This window comes from Pongo abelii, chromosome 19 (assembly GCF_028885655.2).
Source record: "Pongo abelii isolate AG06213 chromosome 19, NHGRI_mPonAbe1-v2.0_pri, whole genome shotgun sequence".
Lineage (NCBI taxonomy): Eukaryota > Metazoa > Chordata > Mammalia > Primates > Hominidae > Pongo > Pongo abelii.
In genome coordinates, this window is record NC_072004.2 from 2415122 (window position 1) to 2439089 (window position 23968).

The window sequence follows — 23968 nt, forward strand, 5'->3', positions numbered from 1 at the left end:
TCCAGACTGCTGAGTGACAGCAAGACTCTGTCTCAAAAAAATAATAATTGGAGTGAACGTGGGAGGTCATTTTAGGTGGAGGGAACAGCAACATACATAGTCACAAAAGCATGAGAAACTATTTTATGTATGCTGGTAATAGTTTGGCAGAGGGGATTGTAGAATTTGAGGTTGGAGAGGCACGTCTGAGCCAGATTGATAGAATTTGTGTATTCTGTACAGCTTGTAGGCAAGTTGGAAGTCATTAAACAATTTAGGCAAAAACAAGCATTATGAGATGCTGTGTATTTTAGAGAGATTCTGCAGGTGGCAATGAGGAATGTGGATTTTGGAGGTCATGTAGACTTTTTCAGGAAATAATGATTAGTGCTTGAAGCAAGACAGTGACAGTGAACGTTGTTGAGTGGAGAAAGGTTTAGGAGGTCCGGTTGTGAATGAGTAGTGTGATGGGGAGAGGCAAGTTTAAACAATTCAGATTTGTGGTTTGGGTGACTGAGTGGAACTGAGAAACCAGGTGTTATTAGCCATAGCAGAGAATAAGAGGAGGAGTTGTATAGAATATTACATAAAGCAGCCAGAGAAATGTTCCTGAGCCACAGTTTTCAAGTCACTTTGTTGCCAAAAACCCATCATCAGCTTTTTACTGTCTTTAATGAAAATGCAAAGAACACAGTGGCAAAATATGGTACCGAATAGGTGTTTATTGAATCCTAATGGGCACTCAGAGACTTCTCTTACATGTCCTGGCTTTTCATCCTGTTCCTTATTGCCTTCCACGTCTACTGTGATTCAGCTTTGGGAAGATATTTTCTGTTCCTTTTGCTGCTTTGACTCCCTGCCCCGGCCCCCTTATTTACGCTTCAAATCTGCCTACCAGGTTTTCCATTTCCAGGCAGTCTTTTCTAATTTTTTCCACCTGGAAGAAACTTTCTTTTCTCTGAGTTCGTAATCTTATAATAAGTACCTATTTTTCTCTTCTAGCGTATATAAAATTTATTATCCGACTTGTCAAGTGAGTTAATGCATTTAAAGAGCCTAGGAATGGTACCTAGAACATAGTAAGTACTCAATAAATGTTGTTATGATGGTGATGATTGATGATGATTAAGATGAGGTGACCTTTACTTTCTGCTTTCTTGTGATGGCAAAAATGATTTGTTGTCTGTCCTTGGACACTAGGGAAGCAAAGTCTTTTACTTTGCTTATGTATATAAAAGTACAGAAGTGAAATTATTCTTGAGCTGTAGGTGAGAGATATACAAAGGTAGACAAGCCCTTAAATATTGACTATTTTGTTAAGCTTCACCACAGCTGTTTGAGGTAGGTGGTAGTATTAGTCCCTCTTCTTAAAAATGGGTAAATAGGCTTAGGAAGTTTGCAGATTTCCCCAAGGTCACACAGTTTGTAAGGAGCCAGATTGATATATGAATCTTAACTATTCGACTCCAAAATTCTTCACAGGAGGGCTTCATGTATGTAGGACTTACGCTTCAGGGCTTTCATTTCATTTATGTGTCCAACTTGTTACCTGTCAGAAAGCCTATCATGAGACCTATGCCCAATGAAAAAAAAGTGCTTTTTGAGTTTTCTTTATTTTTTTTTATTTTTTTATTTTTTGGAGACGCAGTTTCACTCTTGTCGCCCAGGCTGGAGTGCAATGACGCTGTCTTAGCTCACTGCAACCTCTGCTTCCCGGGTTCAAGCAGTTCTGCCTCAGCGTCCTGAGTAGCTGGAATTATGGGCGCCTGCCACCAAGCCAAGCTAATTTTTGTATTTTTAGTAGAGATAGGGTTTCACCACGTTGGCCAGGCTGGTCTTGAACTCCTGACTTCAGGCCCGCCTTGGCCTCCCAAAGTGCTGGGATTACAGGTGAGCCACCATGCCTGGCTAAAGTTTTCTTTTGTATATTTATAATTTAATTTGTTTTTTATTTTTACTAGGGACTATGTTAAATGTTAAAAGTACCTGCAGTAATAAAACAGAATGGCCGTATAACTATTACCAGAATTGACAGATGTTAACATTTTGTCATATTTGCTTCAGAGCTTTTTTTTTTTTTTTTTTTGAGACGGAGTCTCTCTCTGTCGCCCAGCCTGGGCTGGAGTGCAGTGGTGCAGTCTCAGCTCACTGCAACCTCTGCCTCCCGGGTTCACACCATTCTCCTGCCTCAGCCTCCCTAGTAGCTGGGACTACAGGTGCCCGCCACCACACCTGGCTAATTTTTTGTATTTTTAGTAGAGACGGGGTTTCACCATGTTAGCTAGGATGGTCTCGATTTCCTGACCTTGTGATCCACCCGCCTTGGCCTCCCATGGTGCTGGGATTACAGGTGTAAGCCACCACGCCCGGCCTAGAGCTTTTTTTGAGAAGGCATTATTACAGTTATAGTTGATATCTTTTTGTATTCTGTTTTTTGTTTTCTGTTTTGAGACAGTCTTGCTCTGTCACCAGACTGGAGTGCAGTGGCGCAATGTCTGCTCACTGCAACCTCAGCCTCCAGGGTTCAAGAGAGTCCCCTCCCTCAGCCTCCTGAGTAGCTGGGACTACAGGCGTGCACAAGCACACCCGGCTGATTTTTTTTTTGTATTTTAGTAGAGACGGGGTTTCACCATGTTGGCTAGGATGGTCTCCATCTCCTGACCTCATGATCTGTCTGCTTGGGCCTCCCAAAGTGCTGGGATTACAGGTGTGAGCCACCACGCCTGGCCTTTTCTTTTCTTTTCTTTTTCTTTTTTCTTTTCTTTTCTTTTCTTTTTTTTTTTTTTTTTTTTTTTTTTTTTTGAGATGGAGTCCCGCTCTATCACCCAGGCCAGAGTGCAGCGGCACCATCTCAGCTCACTGCAGCCTCCACCTCCCAGGTTCAAGCGATTGTCTGCCTCAGCCACCCGAGTAGTTGGGATCACAGGCATGTACCACCACACCTAGCTAATTTTTGTACTTTTAGTAGAGACAGGGTTTCACCATGTTGGCCAGGCTGGTCTCAAACTCCGGGCCTCAAGTGATCCACCTGCCTCAGCCTCCCAAAGTGCTGGGATTACAGGCGTGAATCACCACACCCGGCTTGATGTCCCTTTTGTACGTCTTTCCAATCATGTCCACCTTCTTCTTCTCAGCAGTAAAGTTTCTCCTAAATGTTGTATATAGCCCTTTGTTCCATATTTTTATGCATTTACTATATTTGAGTGTATCTATAAACAATATATAGTAGTGCTTTATAGATTGTTAGAATTTACGTGAGTATTCAACTGTACACCTATATTAATCTGCTTGGTTTTCTTTCCTGTTTTTTAGATGCATTATTGATATATGTAGATCTAGTTTATTTAGTTGTATAATTTCTTATATACGATACCATATTTTCTTTTTCTTTTTTTTTGTGAGACAGAGTCTCACACTGTTGTCCAAGCTGGAGTGCAATGGCACAATATCAGCTCACTGCAACCTCCACCTCCCGGGTTCAAGCGATTCTCCTCCCTCAGCCTCCTGAGTAGCTGGGACTACAGACATGCACTACCATGCTCGGCTAATTTTTGTATTTTTAATAGAGATGGGGGTTTCACTATGTTGGCCAGGCTGGTCTCGAACTCCTGACTTCGTGATCCACTGGCCTCAGCCTCTCAAAGTGCTGGGATTACAGGTGTGAGCCATCACACCTCGCCCTATACCATATTTTCTTTATGTTTAGACTACAGAAATGGGCAATTAGGTTGTTTACAGCTTTTTACTATTACAGACAATGCTGCAGTGAACATAAGGAAGGTGTTTGCTAGTGAGATGATATGATGTGTTTACTTGGGCTGGGTGTGGTGGCTCACAACTGTAATCTCAACACTTTGGGAGGCCAAAGCAGGGGATTGCTTGAGGCCGGGAATTTGGCACCAGCCTGGGCAACATAGTGAGACCCTGTCTCTACAAAAAAACAAATTAGCCGGATGTGGTGGCATGTGCCTGTGGTCCCTAGAAGTTTGAGGTCGCTGTGAGCTGTGCTTGTGCCTCTGCACTCCAACCTGGACAACAGGGTGAGACCTCATCTCTAAAAATAAAAAATGATTTGTTTGTTTTTGCACTGCAGAATTCACCCTTAGGTTAACTAAATAAAATATTGTTCTTTGGTAATATTTATGCTTTGAGCTGAATAAAAAGAATGGATAATATTACTGCATCAATTTTAGACCATAAATTCCTAAACTTTGTTCTGTTTTCTTCCATCTCTTCAACCATTCAAACATATTTATTCATTATGTAGCCAGGGGTTGAATACTGGCAGCCTTATATTTCTCTTTGCATTGATCGTTAGCATTTTTTTGAGCCAACATATAAAAACTAGCTGTTTTCATAAAGTCTCTATTTTTTGGTTATCCTAAAAAATTAGGAGCTCTGTTAACAGGCGGCCCACATTTTCCCATGACAACAGTTAACCTAAGCTGAATTACAGCTGCCTTCTTGAATTTTTTTTTTCCCCCTGCTAGAGACTCTGTTGCTGGGGCTGGTCTCAGACTCCTGGGCTCAAGTGATCCCCCTGCCTCGGCCTGCCAAAATTCTGGGATTGCAGGAGTGAGCCACTGCGCCCGGCTCCAGCTGCCTTCCTTTAGATGAGCATAAGCTCTCCAGTGGAACAAGTTTCTGGTACTCCCTGTTAGTGTTTATTATTGCCCTTGTATTGTTTATGGTGGAGAAATACTTCTCTATTGATGATGTTTCTTTCAAAAATGAAGAAAAGTATAGCTTGACAGCTGTAGTATTCAAGAAAAGTAGAAAAGAGCATATTTTTCTGGAAATGAAGTTTTTTTTTTTTTTTTTTTTTTTTGAGACAGAGTCTCACTCCGTTGCCCAGGCTGGAGTGCAGTGGCGCTATCTTGGCTCCTGCAACCTCTGCCTCCCAGGTTCAAGCGATTCTCCTGTCTCAGCCTCCCGAGTAGCTGGGATTAGAGGCGCCCACCACCAGGCCCAGCTAATTTTTGTATTTTTAGTAGAGATGGGGTTTCACCATGGTGGTCAGGCTGGTCTCGAACTCCTGACCTCGTGATCCGCCTGCCTCGGCCTCCCAAAGTGCTGGGATCACAGGCGTGAGCCACCGTGCCCAGCTGAAACGAAGAATATTTTAATATGTATATTTTAAGACAGAGTCCTGCTCTGTCGCCCATGCTAGAGTGCAGTGGCACGATCTCGGCTCACTGTAGCCTTTGCCTCCTGGGTTCAAGCAGTTCCTGTGCCTCAGCCTCCTGAGTCGATGGGATTACGGGCGTGTGCTACCATGCCCTGCTAATTTTTGTATTTTTAGTAGAGGCAGGGTTTCGCCATGTTGGCCATCTGGTCTTGAACTCCTGGCCTCAAATTATTTGCCCACCTCAGCCTCCCAAAGTGGTCAGATTACTGGCGTGAGCCACTGTGGCTGGCCAGTAATTTTGTTTTTAATTGAACTTTGAAAACGCAGCTCTATCACTGGTGTTCTATTTCTAGCCGACTCAGACTTTCACCTGGCAAGTTGGTCGCTGTATTTGATTTGTAACTCCTTATTTAAAGCAATTTATGAGGATGCATAAAACTACAAAATGCCTCAGATTAAAAGTAAGGAGAAAGAAGAAACAAAAACAAAAGATAAAGATAAAGCCAAGTCAGGATGTAGGCCAAAAAGGTTTATTATAATTTTCTTGCTACAGGCAGAGCACAGATTTGACTCTGAGCTTTCTAGGAGCCAGCAGGAGAGAAAAACTTGGTAGTTTATTTTTTTACAGTGTCCTTAAGATACAAAATAACTAGATAGTTCAGAAAGATAACTAACCACTTGGCACTATCAGGCTAGAGCAGGAGTGTCCAATATTTTGACTTCCCTGGGCCACATTGGAAGAAAAAGAATTGTTTTGGGCTGCACATAAAATACACTAACGATAGTTGATGAGCTTGAAAAAAAGTCACAAAAAAAATGTCAGTGTTTTAGGAAAGCTTACGAATTTGTGTTGGGCCACATTCAAAGCCGTCCTGGGCCATGGGTAGCACAAGCTTGGGCTAGAGTTTCTCATGGGGCTCTTATAAAGAGGATTATGTTGTAATTATTATTATCCTCTTCAACATCTCTAAGGTAGATGGATGACAAGTATTTAAGTAGTCTTAGTGTGGGAGACCAATCACATCACATGAGTCAGTCTCAAAGAGTGGATAGATTTGTCTTTCAGTGTCTGATGAGTGGATGAGTTTCCCTCAACCCAGCTTTTTAACCTCCTTGGCAGGTACCTCCATACATCAAGTACAGACCATTCATTTGTAGGATTTAAATTACCCTGTGAAAATCTAATTTTACCCAGAATAGAATTTGTGGGAGTGACTGTACATTAAAATTCTTGTTAGAAAATAATTTCAAATCTTCTTCATCCTTGTCTGTCTTCTTCTCTGTAATTTGAAGGTGGGTAGAGAATATTCTTCCAGAATATCCAAAAGTGGTAAAAACATTAAGAAATATAGAAAAGGGCTGGGCACGGTGACTCATGCCTGTGATCTCAGCACTTTGGGAGACTGAGGCAGGTGGATCATGAGGTCAGGAGTTCGAGACCAGCCTGACCAATATGGTGAAACCCTATCTCTACTAAAAATACAAAAATTAGCCGAGCATGGTGCACGCCTCTAGTCCCAGCTTCTCAGGAGGCTGAGGCAGGAGAATCACTTGAACCCGGGAGGCAGAGGTTGCAGTGAGCTGAGATCACGCCATTGCACTCCAGCCTGGGCGACAGAGCAAGACTCCATCTCGGGGCCAAAAAAAAAAAAGAAATACAGAAAAGGGGGCCAGGACACAGCTGTGTTTTATACTGCTAGAAGTTGCTTCAGCAGAAGACCCATGGATCAGGACTCATGCTGGTTTTCAGCATAGATTAAATGTAAGGAGAGGTTTGATTTTTGTTTGTTTTGAGTCAGAGTCTTGCTTACTTTTTCTTTTGAATTTTAAAAAAGAAGAGTGAGAGTGCATCTTTACTCTCTCAGAACACAGTAAGTTTTGATCTTAGTTTTTACTAGGATGCCTACAGTAGTTATTTAGAAACACTAATTACCATGAATTTGGTCGGGATACAATGAACAGTGTGTCAAGGGTTGTTGAGGCAACATCAGGGCAGATAATTACAGTGTATTGTGAGAAGTGGTAAATACGTGTATGTATGAAGTACTAAGAAGTCACAGAAGAGGTGGTTACTCTGTTCGCTTAATTGTTTGGGGTCAAAACTAGTGAGAATGATAACTAAACCCGCAAGTTCTTCTGTTTATGCTAGCTGCTGAGAGGCTTGCTAATGGTGTTTAAATATCATTGATAGCTATTAGGTTGAACCATTATTGGCAGTTTTTAATGGTTTAACCCTAGTAGTATCTTGGTATGACGATTTAAAAGGTATTTTATTTTTTGCCAATACTGTTTGACAGTTGTTGAATAATTGATATTTTGTTAAAATAAAGCTTTGAATATTGAATAAATGTGCCATTTTGGGAAAATGGCACTTTTTTTTTTTGAGACTGAGTCTCGTCGCCCAGGCTGGAGTGCAGTGGCGTGATCTCCACTCACTGCAACCTCCACCTCATGGGTTCAAGTGATTCTCCTACCTCAGTCTCCCAAGTAGCTAGGACTACAGGCGCGCGCCACCACGCCTGGCTAATTTTTTCTATTTTTTAGTAGAGACGAGGTTTTGCCATGTTGGCCAGGCTGGTCTCAAACTACTGACCTCAGGTGATCCGCCCGCCTCGGCCTCCCAAAGTGCTGGGATTAAAGGTGTGAGCCACCATGCCCGGCCGTATCTTCCCGACAATCTTGTGAAATAGATACTACTATTAGAAGTAGCTGTATCAGATAATTTCTAGATGTAAGAGGGTTCGCCAACTATAGTTAGCAAGTCAAATCCTGCTGTTTTTATTTTGAGAAGGGGTCTCTGTCCCCCAAGCTGGAGTCCAGTGGCCTGACCACGGCTTCTCTGCAGCCTTGACTTCCTAGGCTCAAGCAGTCCTCCTGCCTTAGCCTCCTACGTAGCTGGGATCACAAGATGTGCACCACTGCGCCTGGCTGTTTTTGATTTTTTGTAGAGGTGGGCATCTCACTTTTTTGCCCAAGCTGGTCTCAGACTCCTGGGCTCAAGTGATCCTCCTGCCTCGGCCTCTGCAAGTGCTGAGATTACTGGTGTGAGCCAGCATGCCCAGCCTGCCACCTGATTTTGTACCATAAGCCTAAAAATGTTTGTTGTTTGTTTTTTCAATTTTTAGTGGTCGAAAAATCAAAATAAAATATTTTGTAAAATAATTTTATAAAATCCATTTGATAAATTAATAATTTGTAAAAAAAAAAAACCTTCGGTGAAATTCAAATTTTAGTGTCCATAAAGTTTTGTTGGAACAAAACCATATCTTTTTCTTTCTTTTTTTTTTCACATTTTCCTTAAAAATTTTGTTTTTGTTTTTGTTTTTGCATCCAAAACCGAAAGAAAGCAAGCAAGCTGTCGGAGGCAGGCCACTGCATCAAGTGGTGGCTCCTGGGAGTTTGTGTGGCCCCACCCCCCACCCACCCCTGGCCACTTCAGCACAGAGGCTGGGAATGGGAAGGGTCGGGGGCCCGTGGAAGCAGAGCCAAGGTCCCATTTTCTTGCTTGGGCGAAACTCAGCTGGCAGGGGCGTGGCCCCCTCCATAGGGGGAAGTGGCTGTCATGGGGGACAAGGGCTGCTGCTCTCCTGTGCTGAGTTCCCGCTCCGGGGCCCGCAGTGTTGGTGGCTGCAGCGGCAGAGCCATGGGGAAGCTGGCCATGTAGAAGATGTGGCCCAGGCGCCTGGCCACCTGGGCCTGGGTCTTGAGGGCAGGCCCCAGCTTCAACCCTGTGGTGGTCAGCGGATGCTCCCCCGTCAGCAGTGGCAAGGTCTCCCCATCGATCCCCTGCTCCCTGAAGACCCAAGTATACTCTCCACAGCCAGACAGCCCCCCCGCCACGAAGCTGCAGACATCATCCGTGGTCCACTTGCTGACGTCCTCAGGGACTGGGGCCTCCTCTCCATCCACGGAGAGTCCCCCTATGGCGCTGGGCCAGGTTCTGCTTCTGCAAGAGCTCCTGCTGCTGGGCGAGCATCTCCACCCGGGCAGGGGCAGGAATCCGTAGCCTGGAATCTGGCACAGAGGTGAGGGCACTCCCAGAAAGGGGGGCCTGAAATGGGGGCCCAGGGTTATGTGAGGGGCATTCTGGGGCGACAGCAAGAGGGGGCGGCTGTGGCAGCTCCTTGTCGACAGTAGCGCAATGAGCGGCCTCTTTATATGTTATATATTGTTTATATATTGGGTTTTTTTTTTTTTTTTTTTTTTTGGAGACATGGGTCTGGCTCTGTCGCCCAGGGTGGAATGCAGTGATGTGATCACAGTTCACTGCTGCAGCCTCAACCTCCCAGGCTCAAGCTATCCTCCCACCCTAGCCTCCTGAGTAGCTGGGACCGCAGGTGTGTGCCGCCATTCCTGGCTAATTTTTAAGTTTGTGGTAGAACCAGGTCTTGCTGTTTTGCCCAGGCTGATGTCAAACTCCTGAGTTCAAGGGATCTTCATGCCTCAGCCTCCCAAAGTTCTAGATTAGTGAGCCATGGCACTTACCTAGCCAGTATATTGTTTATTGTTGCTTTCTTACTACAGTGGCAGAAGAGTTGCTACAGAATCTGAATGGCCCACAAAACCTAAAATACTTACTATCTTTGCAGAGTTTGCTGACCCCTGGTCTAGATACAAAAGGAAGAGAACATAAGATAGAAAGCAACAAAGTTAATATAGATGCAAAGAATGTGTCTGCATTACAACATCCCAGGAAGACTAGATAGTTATATAATGAACAAGGCAACTGTGTTTTCTTCTTGAAGGATTTTTAAAGACGACTTTTATAAAAGCTCTGTTGCCTAGGCTGGAGTGCAGTGGTGTCATCATGGCTCACCAAAGCCTTGAACTCCTGGGCTCAAGTGATCCTCCCACGTTAGCCTCCTGAGTAGCTAGGACTACAGGCACGTGCCACCATGCATGGCTAAATTTTATAATTTTTTCTTTTCTTTTTTTTTTAGGGATGGGTCTTGCTGCGTTGCCCACCCAGTGTTAAACTTCTGACCTCAAGCAATCCTCCCACCTCAGCCTCCCAAGGGGCAAAGATTATAGTGCACCCCCACTGCAGGCCAACATTAAAGTAAATTTAAAGGAAAAAAGTGATCCACAATCTTGAAAATCATACGAAAACAGTCAATGTTTGTCCTCACATTCCTTCCCACTATTTGTGGCATATGCAGTTGGCCCTCCATATCCATGGGTTTTGTATTGTGGATTCAACCAACTCCAGATTGAAACTATTCAGACAAAATGATAGTTGTGTCAGTATTGAACATGCAGTTTTCCTGTCATTATTCCCTAAACAATACAACAACTATTTACAAAGCTTTTATATTTTTTTAGGTATTCTAAGTAATCTAGAGATGATTTAAAGTATATGAGACTATGTGTGTAGGTTATGTGCAACTACTATGCCATTTTATATAAGGGATTTGAGCATTGTTTTATTGGTATCCGGGGGGTCCTGGAATGACTGTTCATGTGTATAATATACAACAACTGATATCAGATAGAAAGTACAAGGAAAAAGCGATTTATGACAAAATCTAAAGTCATAATTCATTTTCTTTAGAACCTTCAGGTGTTCAAAATGGCTTCATTTCGAAGACAAAAGTGGGAAACTTTCTTTCTTTTTTTTTTTGAGGTGGAGTCTCACTGTGTCGCCCAGGCTGGAGTGCATGGCACAATCTTGGCTCACTGCAACCTCTGCCGCCCGGGTTCAAGCGATTCTCCTGCCTTAGCCTCCCGAGTAGCTGAGATTGCAGGGGCCTGCCACCGCGCCTGGCTAATTAACTTTTCTATTTTTAGTAGAGACAGGGTTTCACCATCTTGGCCAGGCTGGTCTCGAACTCCTTACCTCATCATCCACCCGCCTCGACCTCCCAAAATGCTGGGATTACAGGTGTGAGCCACCGCGCGCAGCCTGAAACTTTCTCTTTTTAGAGGGGCAGTGAAGAAGTAGTCTTTGAGCACCCATCAACAAATGAACACATCTGGGATGAAGATTGTACCTAATGTGTTTGATCAGTCTGGTGTGGCAATAAGGATGCACCCAAGAGGTGATAAGGAAATCCAGGAGGTGATAAGGTAGACAGACTGAGAAAGAAGACACAAGGAGAGAAAAGTAAAGAGAGGAAAGATGAGCAGTAATGAGGGTGCTTACAAGCGGCAGAGGCAGTGAATATAAAAAACTTAGTGGAAAGAAAGCAATGACGAAACAAGAATAGGATGAGTTCTCAGTTACCTACTTTCTTCTTCAAGTAGCCCTTATTCAGCACATCTTTCTTGTTTGTTGTAGAATGGAGAGCAGTTTATTACATTTGATAATCCTTGAAAGCATTAATTTGCTTGGAGGGTACCCAGGGAATAGAGTTGAAGCAGTATAAAGAGGGAAGAATATTCATTCTGATAGAGTTTAGTGACAGACTAAGCTTATATTAATAAAGGTTCTATATTATAGAAGAATACTGCTGCTGGAGTATGGCAGTATATTAGGTTTCTCCAGAGAAGCAAGGCCAATAGAGTGTGTGTGTGTAGAGGTTGACTGGTTGATTGATTTTTGAGGAATTGGCTTGTGCTATTGTGAAGGCTTGCAAGATCAAAATCTGTAGGGTAGGCTGACAGGCCGGGGACCTGGGAAAGAGGTGATGTTGCATCTCAAGTCCAAACGCAGTCTTTTGGCAGAATTCTATCTTACTTGGGAAATCAGTCTTTTCTTTTTCTCTTAAGGTCTTCAACTGATAGAATAAGGCCCGCCCACATTATAAAGATAATTGACTTTACTCTGAGTCTACTGACTTAAATGTTAATCGTATCTAAAGAAATATCTTCACAGCAACATCTAAACTATTGTTTGATCAAATATACTGGGCCTAGCCAAGTTGGAATGTAAAATTAACCATCACAAGACTATAATAGAAACCATCTCATAATGTACATTTGGAACTTCTGGTGAAAGGCAAAGGGCAGACCAGGCGCAGTGGCTCACGCCTGTAATCCCAACACTTTGGGAGGCTGAGGCGGACGGATCACGAGGTCAGAAGATCGAGACCATCCTGGCTAACATGGTGAAACCCCGTCTCTACTAAAAATACAAAAAAAAAAATTAGCCGGACCTGGTGGCGAGTGCCTGTAGTCCCAGCTACTCGGGAGGCTGAGGCAGGAGAATGGTGCGAACCCGGGAGGCAGAGGTTGCAGTGAGCAGAGATCACACCGCTGCACTCCAGCCTGGGCGGCAGAACGAGACTCCGTCTCAAAAAAAAAAAAAAAAACAAACAAACCATGATTGCTCTTAATAAGAAAAAAACAGATATCCAGATATGACTTATATTGTGTTACTTAAATCTAAGTCTGATTGATTTCAAAGCCCCAAAACTAATTCTACTTTATTTCTTCAGATTTAAAGCTGTGGACCAACTATTTGCAGCACTTGCCTTTAATACTGGATTTAGTAGATTTGAGGTCAGTAGGAATGCTTCTCAGTGAAAAAAGTGGTAGCTTAATCTTTGGCTCAAGGCTAATCATAAAATAGAAAACATTTTCGTATGTAAATTTTAGATGGGTAACTTGAATCTTGCAAAATGAATGAAGTATAGTGGTTAGCTGTAACTAATAGAAAAGCGAGGAGATGGTGAAGCTGTAAAAGAATTTTACAACTTTTTCAGTGAACCGTACCTGAGCACAGTCCATCCATTAGTGATTTTACCATACTGATAAACCAACCGGATCTCTTTTTTTGTTTTTATTACCTGCTGACAGCAGATGCTAGTGAATCATAGATGGGCCTCCAAGCTGAAGCAGAATAAGAAGTAGACATGTTAAAGTCTCAGTGTTTGAGGCCAGGCATGGTGGCTCATGCCTGTAATCCCAGCACTTTGGGAGGCTGAGGCAGGCAGATCACTTGAGGTGAGGAGTTTGAGACCAGCACAGACAACATGGTGAAACCCTGTCTCTACTAAAAATGCAGCATTTAGCCAGGCGTGGCGGTGGGCGTCTGTAATCCCAGCTACTCGGGAGGCTGAGGCAGGAGAATTGCTTGAACCTGGGAGGTGGAGGTTGTAGGGAGGGAGCGGAGATTGCGCCACTGCACTCCAGCCTGGGCAACAGAGCAAGACTCAGTCCCCCATCAAAAAAGTCTCAGTATCAGATTAAAAACTTTCATTTAGTCCGGGTGCGGTGGCTAACGCCTGTAATCCCAGCATTTTGGGAGGCCAAGGTGGGTGGATCACGAGGTCGTGAGCTCGAGACCAGCCTGCCCAACATGGTGAAATCCTGCCTTCACTAAAAATACAAAAAATTAGCCGGGCGTGGTGGTGGGCACCTGTAATCTCAGCTATTCGAGAGGCTGAGTCAGGAGAATCGCTTGAACCTGGGAGGCGGAGGTTGCAGTGAGCCGAGATTGCGCCACTACACTCCAGCCTGAGCGACAGAGCAAGACGGTGTCTCAAACAAACAAAACTTTCATTTATCGTTTGTAATAGTGTGAATGGGAAAAGTCTAAATTCTCTCATATCTTCAGTTATTCATACAGAGCACATGATACTTCAAGAACATGAAGTTAATCTTTTGATAAATTTTGCCACCTTTTAATCAGAAAACAATTTTAAAACTCTAGAAATTTACCTCTCTGGGTAAGAAAGGAAATACAAAGATTGATCTAAGGAAATGAAGTTACTCTCATGGAGTATTTTGTCCTTCTATGTAATCTCGTGGATTTAGCTATAGACTGGAGTCTTTTTCAGATACGTGATGCAATGATTTTATAGGAAGATTTACTTTTTTAAAAGAAATTATTTGACTGCATTATAGTATACTGTTAATGATGGAGTTTTATTTACTTATGTTATTTATTTATTTATTTTGAGACAGAGTTTTGCTCTTGTTGCCCAGGCTGGAGTGCAGTGGTGTGATCTTGGCTCACTGCATCCTCCACCTCCTGGGTTCAAGCGATTCTCCTGCCTGGGCCTCACGAGTAGCTGGGATTACAGGCGCTCGCTCACTCGGGAGGCCGAGGTAGGAGAATCACTTGAACCCAGGAGGTGGAGGTTGCAGTGAGGCAGGAGAATCACTTGAACCCAGGAGGTGGAGATTGCAGTGAGCCGAGATTGTACCATTTCACTCTAGGCTGGGCAATGGAGTGAGACTCCGTCTCAAAAAAAAAAAAAGTTCAGAGCAACAGTCATATGACACTCCCACAGGAGATAATTCTTCATGATATTAAACGAAAACTGTCAAAAAGTAAGCCAATTTCAGGGACTTTTATAAGAAAGCATGTCTCAAGTTCATTGTTTTAGCTGGGGTTTTTTGTTTGCTTGTTTTGTTTTTTGTTATTTTGTTATTTTTCTTTATTTATTTTTGAGACAGGGTCTCACTGTGTCTCCCAGGCTTTCGTGTAGCAGCGTAATCACCACAGCTCACTGTAGACTCCAACTCCTGGGCTTAGGTGATCCTCCCACTTCAGCGTCTGGGTAGCTGGGACATACGTATGTACCAACCACCACACCCGGCTAATTAAAAAAAATTTTTTTTGTAGAGATGGAGTTTCACTAGCTGGGACTACAAGCATGTGCCACCATGCCTGGCTAATTAAAAAAATTTTTTTTGGTAGAGACTGGGTTTCACTGTGTTGCCCAGGCTGGTCTTGAACTCTTCAGCTCAATCTGCCCACCTCACCCTCCCAAAGTGCTGGGATTACAGGTGTGAGCCACTGTGCCTGGCCCTTACCTGTTCTTTTTTTTTTTTTCTGTCAGGAGATGTCCCTGAATTACCTGGGGTCTTGACTTAAAGTTCAGAACTAATTGTAATAGGTAACATATGGTACTTCTTAGTTTATAAAATTTGTTTACATTAATATCCTGCCTATTCCTCACTGAATCTTTTAAGGTGAATTTCACATTTAAGTCTATTATACAATTGAGGAAACTCAGGCTTAATGAGGAAACTGGGGTTTAGGGAGACTTTGTGAACACAACTTTTTTCTTTTAATGGCAGAGTCTCCCTCTGTCACCCATACTGGAGTACAGTGGCTTGATCGTAGCTCACTGTAACCTCAAATTCCTGGGCCCAGATATTCTCCTGCTTCAGCCTCCTATGTAGCTAGGACCACAGGCATGCACCACTATGCTTAGCTAATTATTATTTTTTTATTATTATTCTTTGTAGAGATGTGGTCTTGCTGTGTTGCCCAGGCTGGTTTTGAACTCCTGGACTGAAGCAATCCTCTGGCCCTGGCCTCTTTGTAATATGCCCCCACAAATATGCCCCAGCCCCATATTTTCATAAATGCTACTTGATAAATTCTACCTGATTTTTAGTATATTCAAAAGAAAGTGAGTAATCTCCTATTTTGATTAAATTTTGTTCCTTGTAGCTTAGAACTTTAGGTGAGATTCCCCAAGCATTTGGTGAGTTGATTGTCTAAGCCTAAAGTAAGGTAATGTTTTTGCTTTATGCTGTATTCAGAACATTCTTGTAACTGTAACATTCACCTTAGAATGGAAATGTACAGATTGTTTATAAACATCAGATTCCTATCTAATTCTCTACTTTTTGTGACTTTGTTATAACTTACCTCAGTATCTTATAATATTTTGGTTTGATTCTTTTTTGATTATCTAAAAAATAGATTATTAGGTAGGAACATTAAGACTTAAAAGTGAATAAACAAGTTTTATGTCTCTTTTCTGTTGGATGCTGGTTGTCTGTGCTCTTTAAGTTTTTGTCTGGTTTTAAAAAAACTTGTAGAACCAGCATAACTAAGAAAGTAGCGTGGCCGGGCACCGTTGCTCATGCCTGTAATCCCAGCACTTTGGGAGGCCGAGGCTGGTGGATCACAAGGTCAAGAGATTGACACCATCCTGGCCAACATGGTAAAACCCCGTCTCTACTAAAAATATAAAAATTAGCTGGGTACGGTGGCGCGTACCTGTAATCCTAGCTACTCGGGAGGCTGAGATAGGAGAATCACTTGAACCTGGGAGGCAGAGGTTGCAGTGAGCCGAGATCACGTCATTGCACTCCAGCCTGGGCGACAAGAGCAAAACTCCGTCTCAAAAAAAAAAGTTGCTTTTACTTTTCTAACTGAAATTCAGATTTTAATTGACTAAATTTTTAATTCTTTACCAGCTTTTTTAAAAAATAGGTTTTTTCCTTTAATAGATTGTGTACAAAACTCTAAAGATAATTGAATAAAATGGCAAAAATTGTTGAAAACAAGAGTATATCTGTGATATGAATAGTCATACAGATTAATAAAAATCTGTCTCATAAATGAATTTGAAAAAATGCTATTATTTTGAAACTACCTTTTTTTTTTAAGTTGAGGGGTATATGTGCAGGTTTGTTACATAGGTTAAGCCTAGTACCAATTTGTTATTTTTGCTGATTCTCTCCCTCCTACCACCCTTCACCCTCTGAAAGGCCCCAGTGTGTGTGGTTTCCCCTCTATGTGTCCACACGTTCTCATCATTTAGCTCCCGCTTATAAGTGAGAACATGCACTATTTGGCTTTGTGATCCTGTGTTAGTTTGTTAAGGATAGTGGCCTCCAGTTCCATCCATGTGGAACTACTATTCTAAACATCTGGTAACTTGCAAGGTGTCATGGAACCCAGCTTATCAGGAAACATTGCTTAACAGATTCTTGAAAGCAACTGGTCTGAAAAGATACTCAGTTCTTGACTGAGAATAGCTTCTGCCTTGCTTCATTGCTGCATCTGGAAAATATTTGGATTAAGATTAAGAGCCATAATATATAATACGTGCTATTCAAGCGTGGTAGATAATGTTTTTTTTTTTTTTTTTTTTTGAGACAGGGTCACCCTCTGTTGCCCAGGCTGGAGTGCAGTGGCGTGATCTCACTCACTGCAACCTCTGCATCCCGGACTGTGGTCCTCCCACCTCAGCCTTCTGAGTAGCTGAGACTACAGGCGTGTGCCACTATGTCCAGCTAATTTTTGTATTTTTTAGTAGCGATGGGGTGTATGTATTCGTTCGTTTTCACGTTGCTGATAAAGACATACTCGAAACTGGGAACAAAAAGAGGTTTAATTGGACTTATAGTTCCACATGGCTGGGGAGGCTTCAGAATCATGGCAGGAGGCGAAAGGCACCTATTACGTTGTGGTGGCAAGAGAAAAATGAGGAAGAAGCAAAACCAGAAACAAGATAATCCCATCAGATCTCGTGAGACTTATTCACTATCACGAGAATAGCATGGGAAAGACCAGCCTCCGTGATTCAGTTACCTCCCCCTGGGTCTCTCCTGCAACACGTGGGAATTCTGGGAGCTACCGTGCAAGTTGAGATTTGGGTGAGGACACAGCCAAACCATATCATTCCACCCCTGGTCCCTCCATGTCTCATGTCCTCACATTTCAAAACCAATCTTGCCTTTCCAACAGTCCCGCAAAGTCTTAACTCATTTCAGCATTAACCCCAAAGTCCACAGTCCAAAGTCTCATTTGAGACAAGGCAAGTCCCTTCTGCCTATGAGCCTGTAAAATGAAAAGCAAAGTAGTTACTTCTTATAGATACAATGGGGGTACAGGTATTGGGTAAATGCAGCCATTCCAAATGGGAGAAGTTGGCTAAAACAAAGGGTTACAGGGCCCATGCAAGTCCAAAATCCAGCGAGACAGTCAAATTTTAAAGCTCCAGAATGATCTCCTTTGACTCCAGGTCTCACATCCAGGTCACGCTGATGCAAGAGGTTGGTTCCCATGGTCTTGGGCAGCTCTGCTCCTGTGGCTTTGCAGGGTACGGCCTCCCTCCTGTCTGCTTTCACCGGCTGGCCTTGAGTGTCTGCAGCTTTTCCAGGCGACAGTGCAAGCTGTCGGTGGATCTGCCATTCTGGGGTCTGGAAGACAGTGGCCCTCTTCTCACAGCTGGGACTCACAGTAGGGGCTCGTATGGGGGGCTCTGACCCCACATTTCCCTTCAGCACTGCCTTAGCAGAGGTTCTCCATGAGGGCCCTGTCCCTGCAGCAAACTTTTGCCTGGGCATCTAGACGTTTCCGTACATCTTCTGAAATAGAGTTGGAGGTTCCCAAACCTCAGTTCTTGACTTCTGTGAACCTGCTTGCTCAACACCATGTGGAAGCTGCTAAGGCTTGGGGCTTCCACCCTCTGAAGACACAGCCTGAGCTGTACATCAGCCCCTTTCAGCCGCAGCTGGGGTGGCTGGGACACAGGGTACCAAGTCCCTAGGCTGTACACAGCATGGGGACCCTGGGCCCAGCTTATGAAACCACTTTTTTCTCCTGGGCCTCCGGGCCTGTGATAGGAAGGGCTGCTGCCAGGAAGTTCTCTGACATGGACTGGAGACATTTTCTCCATGGTCTTGGGGATTAACATTAGGCTCCTTGCTTCTTATGCAAATTTCTGTAGCCAGCTTGAATTTCTCCCCAGAAAATGGGTTTTTCCTTTCTTTTCTTTTTTTCTTTTTTTTTTTCTGAGAGGGAGTCTTGCTCTGTTGCCCAGGCTGGAGTGCAGTGGCATGATCTTGGCTCCGCCTCCTGGGTTCATGCCATTCTCTTGCCTCAGCCTCCCAAGTAGCTGGGACTACAGGTGCCCGCCACCATGCCCGGCTAATTTTTTGTATTTTTAGTAGAGACGGTTTCACTGTTAGCCAGGATGGTCTCGATCTCCTGACCTTGTGATCTGCCTGCCCTGGCCTCCCAAAGTCCTTGGATTACAGGCGTGAGCCACCGCGTCTGGCCAAAAAATGGTTTTTTTTTCTTATCATATAGTCAGGCTGCAGATTTTCCAAACTTTCATGCTCTACTTCCCCACCCCCCCCCTTTTTTTTTTTTTTAAAAGATGGAGTCTTGCTCTGTCGCCCAGGCTGGACTGCAGTGGCGTGATCTCTGCTCACTGAAACCTCCGCCTCCTGGGTTGAAGCGATTCTCCTGCCTCAGCCTCCAGGTAGCTGGGATCCCAGCCACGGTAGCTGGGATTAGCCACCACTCCTGGCTAATTTTTGTGTTTTTAGTAGAGATGGGGTTTCACTATGTTGGCCAGGCTGGTCTCGAAACTGCTGACTTCAAATGATCCGCCCACCTTGGCGTCCCAAAATGCTAGGATTACAGGCGTGAGCCACTGCCCCTGGCCGCTCTGCTTCCCTTTTAAAACGAAATACTTTTAAAACACCCAGGTCACCTTTTGGATGCTTTACTGCTTAGAAATTTCTTTTGCCAGATACCCTAAATCATCTTTCTCAAGTTCAAAGTTCCACAAATCTCTAGGGCAGGGGCAAAATGCTGCCAGTCTCTTTGCTAAAACATAACAAGAGTCACCTTTGCTCCAGTTCCCAACGAGCTCCTCGTTTCCATCTGAGACCACCTCAGCCTGTACCTTATTGTTCATATCACTATCAGCATTTTTGTAAAAGTCATTCAACAAGTCTCTAGGAGATTCTAAACTTTCCCAGGTTTTCCTGTCTTCTGAGCCCTCCAAACTTTTCCAAACTCTGCCTGTTACCCACTTCCAAAGTCACTTCCACATTTCCGGGTATCTTTTCAGCAATTCCCCGTTCTACTGGTACCAATTTACTGTATTAGTTCGTTTTCATGCTGCTGATACAGATATACCTGAAACTGGGAACAAGAAAAGGTTTAATTGGACTTGTAGTTCCACATGGCTGGGGAGGCCTCAGAATCATGACAGGAAGTGAAAGGCACTTCTTACATGTCAGGGGCAAGAGAAAAATGAAGAAGCAAAAATGGAAATCCCTGATAAACCTATCAGATCTCGTGAGACTTACTATCGCAACAATAGCACAGGAAAGACTGGCCCTGTGATTCAGTTACCTCCCACTGGGTCCCTTCCGCAACACATGGGAATTCTGGGAGATACAAGTCAAGTTGAGATTTCTGTGGGGACACAGCCAAACCATATCACCTGGTTTCTCCGTGTTGCCCAGGTTGGTCTTGAACTCCTGGGCTCAAGTGATCTTCCTGCCTTGGCCCATCAAAATATTGGAATTACAGGCTTGAGCCACCGTTCCCGGCCTCTGCTGACCTTTTAAATAAAGCTTTGGCAAGTGACAATTTGAGATTAGGAACCATTGATAATTGATGAATTACCAAATAAGTCTTTATTTCTTCCTCCTACATCTAATGATAAATCCGATGATTTCCATTTTCATGTCATTGCGCCTCTACTGTTAACATATAATTATTTATGTCTTCCCTCACACACATTCTTTATTTTATGTATTTTCCCATTTCATAAACTTCTAGTTGTCAGGGACCAATGTTAAAAAATAGATTTTTTTTTTTTGAGATGGAGTTTTGCTCTGTCACCCAGGGTGGAGTGCAGAGGCTCGATCTTGGCTCACTAGAACCTCTGCCTCCCGGGTTCAAGCTATTCTCCTGCCTCAGCTTCCTGAGTAGCTGGGATTACAGGCATGCGCCACCATGCCTGGCTAATTTTTTTTGTATTTTTAGTAGAGACGGGGTTTTACTATATTGGCCAGGCTGGCCTTGAACTCCTGACCACAGGTAATCTGCCTGCCTCGGCCTCCCAAAGTGCTGGGCAGGCATGAGCCACCGCGCCCAGCCAAAAAACAGATTATTAATGATTATTTTGTAAAGGTTGTTTTGATAAGTGTGAAACTTGTTTCATTTAACACATTTGGAAACATAAAATGGGAATAATTTAATAAATGATCACCATCTTGTTTTATAAAAGTATTTTAATCTCTCTTGTTTCCTTTTTTTTTTTTTTTTTAAACTCTTCCACTTTCTCTTTTTGTGGTGGGGTACTTACCCTAGCAATAAACACATTGTTGTCTTAGGTGCTGCATTGGATAGCAGATACGTGGGTATAGTATTAGAATAGAGAATGCTTAAGAATTCTGCATTCCAAAAGTATACTAAAGCCTCTGTTTCTAGTGCTTAAGCAACAGTGTCCTTGATCTCTAATAAAGTCTGGATATTGACGTGCAAATGAGAAAATCAGACTCTTTGAATTATGTTTGTCATATATGCAAGTAGCTTAAAAGAGAATATTGGAATACTGCCAAAATACATTTCAAAAATATTAAATCTTCTTATTCATTATTTTGACTTTGGAAAGATTTGTGAACCCCCTTAAAATACATGCAATATTTTGTTTATTTTCATATGTGCTTCTTTGAGAGGAAAGATCTTAGCTTTCATTATATTCTCAAAGGAGTCCAGTAACCTTAAAAGAGGTTAAGAACTTCTATACCAGGTAGTGTGAAAATATTGCCTGATTTATTTGTACTGTTGGTTAATGTAGATTGTTCGTTGCAAAATATTAATTCTAAACTCTTTCTTTAAAATATTTACTCCATTTAAGAACCATTTAGTAGAGGCTGGGCATGGACGCTCATTCCTGTAATCTCAGTACTTTGGGTGGCTGAGGTGATAGAATCGCTTGAGCCCGGGAATTAAAGACCAGCCTAGGCAACATAGTGGGACCCCGTCTCTAAGGGAGGTTGGGGGTAAAGACCAGCCTAGGCAACATAGCGGGACCCCGTCTCTAGCGGAGGTTGGGGGTAAAGACCAGCCTAGGCAACATAGCGGGACCCCGTCTCTAGCGGAGGTTGGGGGTAAAGACCAGCCTAGGCAACATAGCGGGACCCCGTCTCTAGCGGAGGTTGGGGGTAAAGACCAGCCTAGGCAACATAGCGGGACCCCGTCTCTAGCGGAGGTTGGGGGTAAAGACCAGCCTAGGCAACATAGCGGGACCCCGTCTCTAGCGGAGGTTGGGGGTAAAGACCAGCCTAGGCAACATAGCGGGACCCCGTCTCTAGCGGAGGTTGGGGGTAAAGACCAGCCTAGGCAACATAGCGGGACCCCGTCTCTAGCGGAGGTTGGGGGTAAAGATCAGCCTAGGCAACATAGCGGGACCCCGTCTCTAGCGGAGGTTGGGGGTAAAAAGAAAAAATTAGCTAGGCATGGTGGCATGCATCTGTTGTCCCAGCTACTCAGGAGGCTAAGGTAGGAGGATCTCTTGAGCCTAGGAGTTAGAGGCTGCAGTGAGCTATGATTGATCATGCCATTGCTCTCCACCCTGAGTGACAGTGAGGACCCTGTCTCAAGAAAAACAGAAAAACATTAATAAAAGCCAGACGTGGTGGCTCATGCCTGTAATCCCAGCACTTTGGGAGGCCAAGGCAGGTGGATCACTTGAGGTCAGGAGTTGGGAACCAGCCTGACCAACATGGTGAAACCCCATCTCTACTAAAAATACAAAAAAAAATTAGCTAGGCATAGTGGTATGCACCTGTAATCCCAGCTACTCGGGAGGCTGAGGCAAAACAATCGCTTGAACCCGGGAGGCAGAGGTTGCAGTGAGCCAAGATTGCACCACTGCACTCCAGCCTGGGCAACAGTGAGACTCTGTCTCCAAAAAAAAAAAAAAAAAAAAAAAAAAAAATTATTTCTGTTTTCATGTGGTATTTTGCGATTATGTGTTAAAACATTAAAAGGCAACTGGAAAGGTAAAATTGTATTCTTAAAATAAGTATGATAGCTCAATCATATACTTGTGCTTTCTGATAGCAAAAATACATGTTAAAGGTTGGAAAGGTTAAAGTTAGAAAATTCACAGGCTGAAATCTGAGTTAAAGGGTGCCTTAGATGTTATCTACTATGTAGAAAATTTAGATTAATTACTCGGGTTGTAGAGTTGATGACAAACTTGAACCGGCATCACCTTTCTTTTTTTTTTTTTCTTTCCCGAGGCGGAGTCTTGCTCTGTCACTCAGAGCTGGAGTGCAGTGGTGCGATCTCGGCTCACTGCAGCCTCCGACTCCCTGGTTCAAGCAATTCAACTGCCTCAGCCTCCCAAGTAGCTGGGATTACATGCGTGTGCCACCACGCCCGGCTAATTTTTGTATTTTTAGTAGAGATAGGGTTTCACCATATTGGCCAGGCTGGTCTTGAACTCTGAATCTCGTGATCTGCCTGTGTCGACCTCCCAGAGTGCTGGGATTACAGTCGTGAGCCACCCCGCCTGGGTGCAATTTTTTTTATATGTTTGTTGGCCATTTGTATATCTTCTTTTGAGAATTGTCTATTCATGTCCTTAGCCAACTTTTTGATGGGGTTGTTTGTTTTTTCTTACTGACTTGAGTTCATTGTAGATTCTGGATATCAGTCCTTTGTCAGATGTATAGATCGTGAAGATTTTCTCCCACCCTGTGGGTTGTCTGTTTATTCTGCTGACTGTTCCTTTTGCCGTCCAAAAGCTCTTCAGTTTAATTAGGTCCCAGCTATTTATCTTTGTTTTTATTGCATTTGCTTTTGGGTTCTTGGTCATGAGATCCTTGCCTAAGCCAATGTCTAGAAGGGTTTTTCCAGTGTTACCTTCTAGAATTTTTAGTTTCAGATCTTAGGTTTAAGTCCTTAATTCATCCTGAGTTGATTTTTGTATAAGGTGAGAGATGAGGATCCAGTTTCATTTTCCTGTATGTGGCTAGCCAGTTATCCCAGCACTATTTATTGAAAAAGGTGTCCTTTCCCTACTTTATGTGTTTGTTTGCTTTGTTGAAGATCAGTTGGCTGTAAGTATTTGGGTTTATTTCTGGGTTCTCCATTCTGTTTCATTGGTCTATGTGCCTATTTTTTTTACCAGTGCCACACTGTTTTGGTGACTATGCCTTATAGTATAGTTTGAAATCAGATAGTGTGATGCCTCCAGATTTGTTCTTTTTGCTTAGTCTTACTTTGGCTATGCAGTCTCTTTTTTGGTTCCACATAAATTTTAGAATCATTTTTTGTAATTCTATGAAGAATGATGGTATTTTGATGGGGATTGTGTTGAATTTGTAGATTGCTTTTGGCAGTATGGTCATTTTCACAATATTCTACCTATCCATGAGCATGGGATGTGTTTCCATTTGTTTGTGTCA

The 23968-nt window shown here is 43.3% G+C and overlaps 1 protein-coding gene across 6 annotated transcripts in view; it reads left to right on the forward strand.

The window, feature by feature from the left end:
- Positions 1–23968, forward strand: part of PAFAH1B1 (platelet activating factor acetylhydrolase 1b regulatory subunit 1) — a 91801-nt gene that overhangs the window by 11653 nt on the left and 56180 nt on the right. The window contains exon 1 of one of the 6 annotated variants that reach the window (XM_024234143.3): positions 8731–9132. The gene's annotated coding sequence lies outside the window, so the exon portion shown is untranslated. 6 annotated transcript variants of the gene reach the window in all.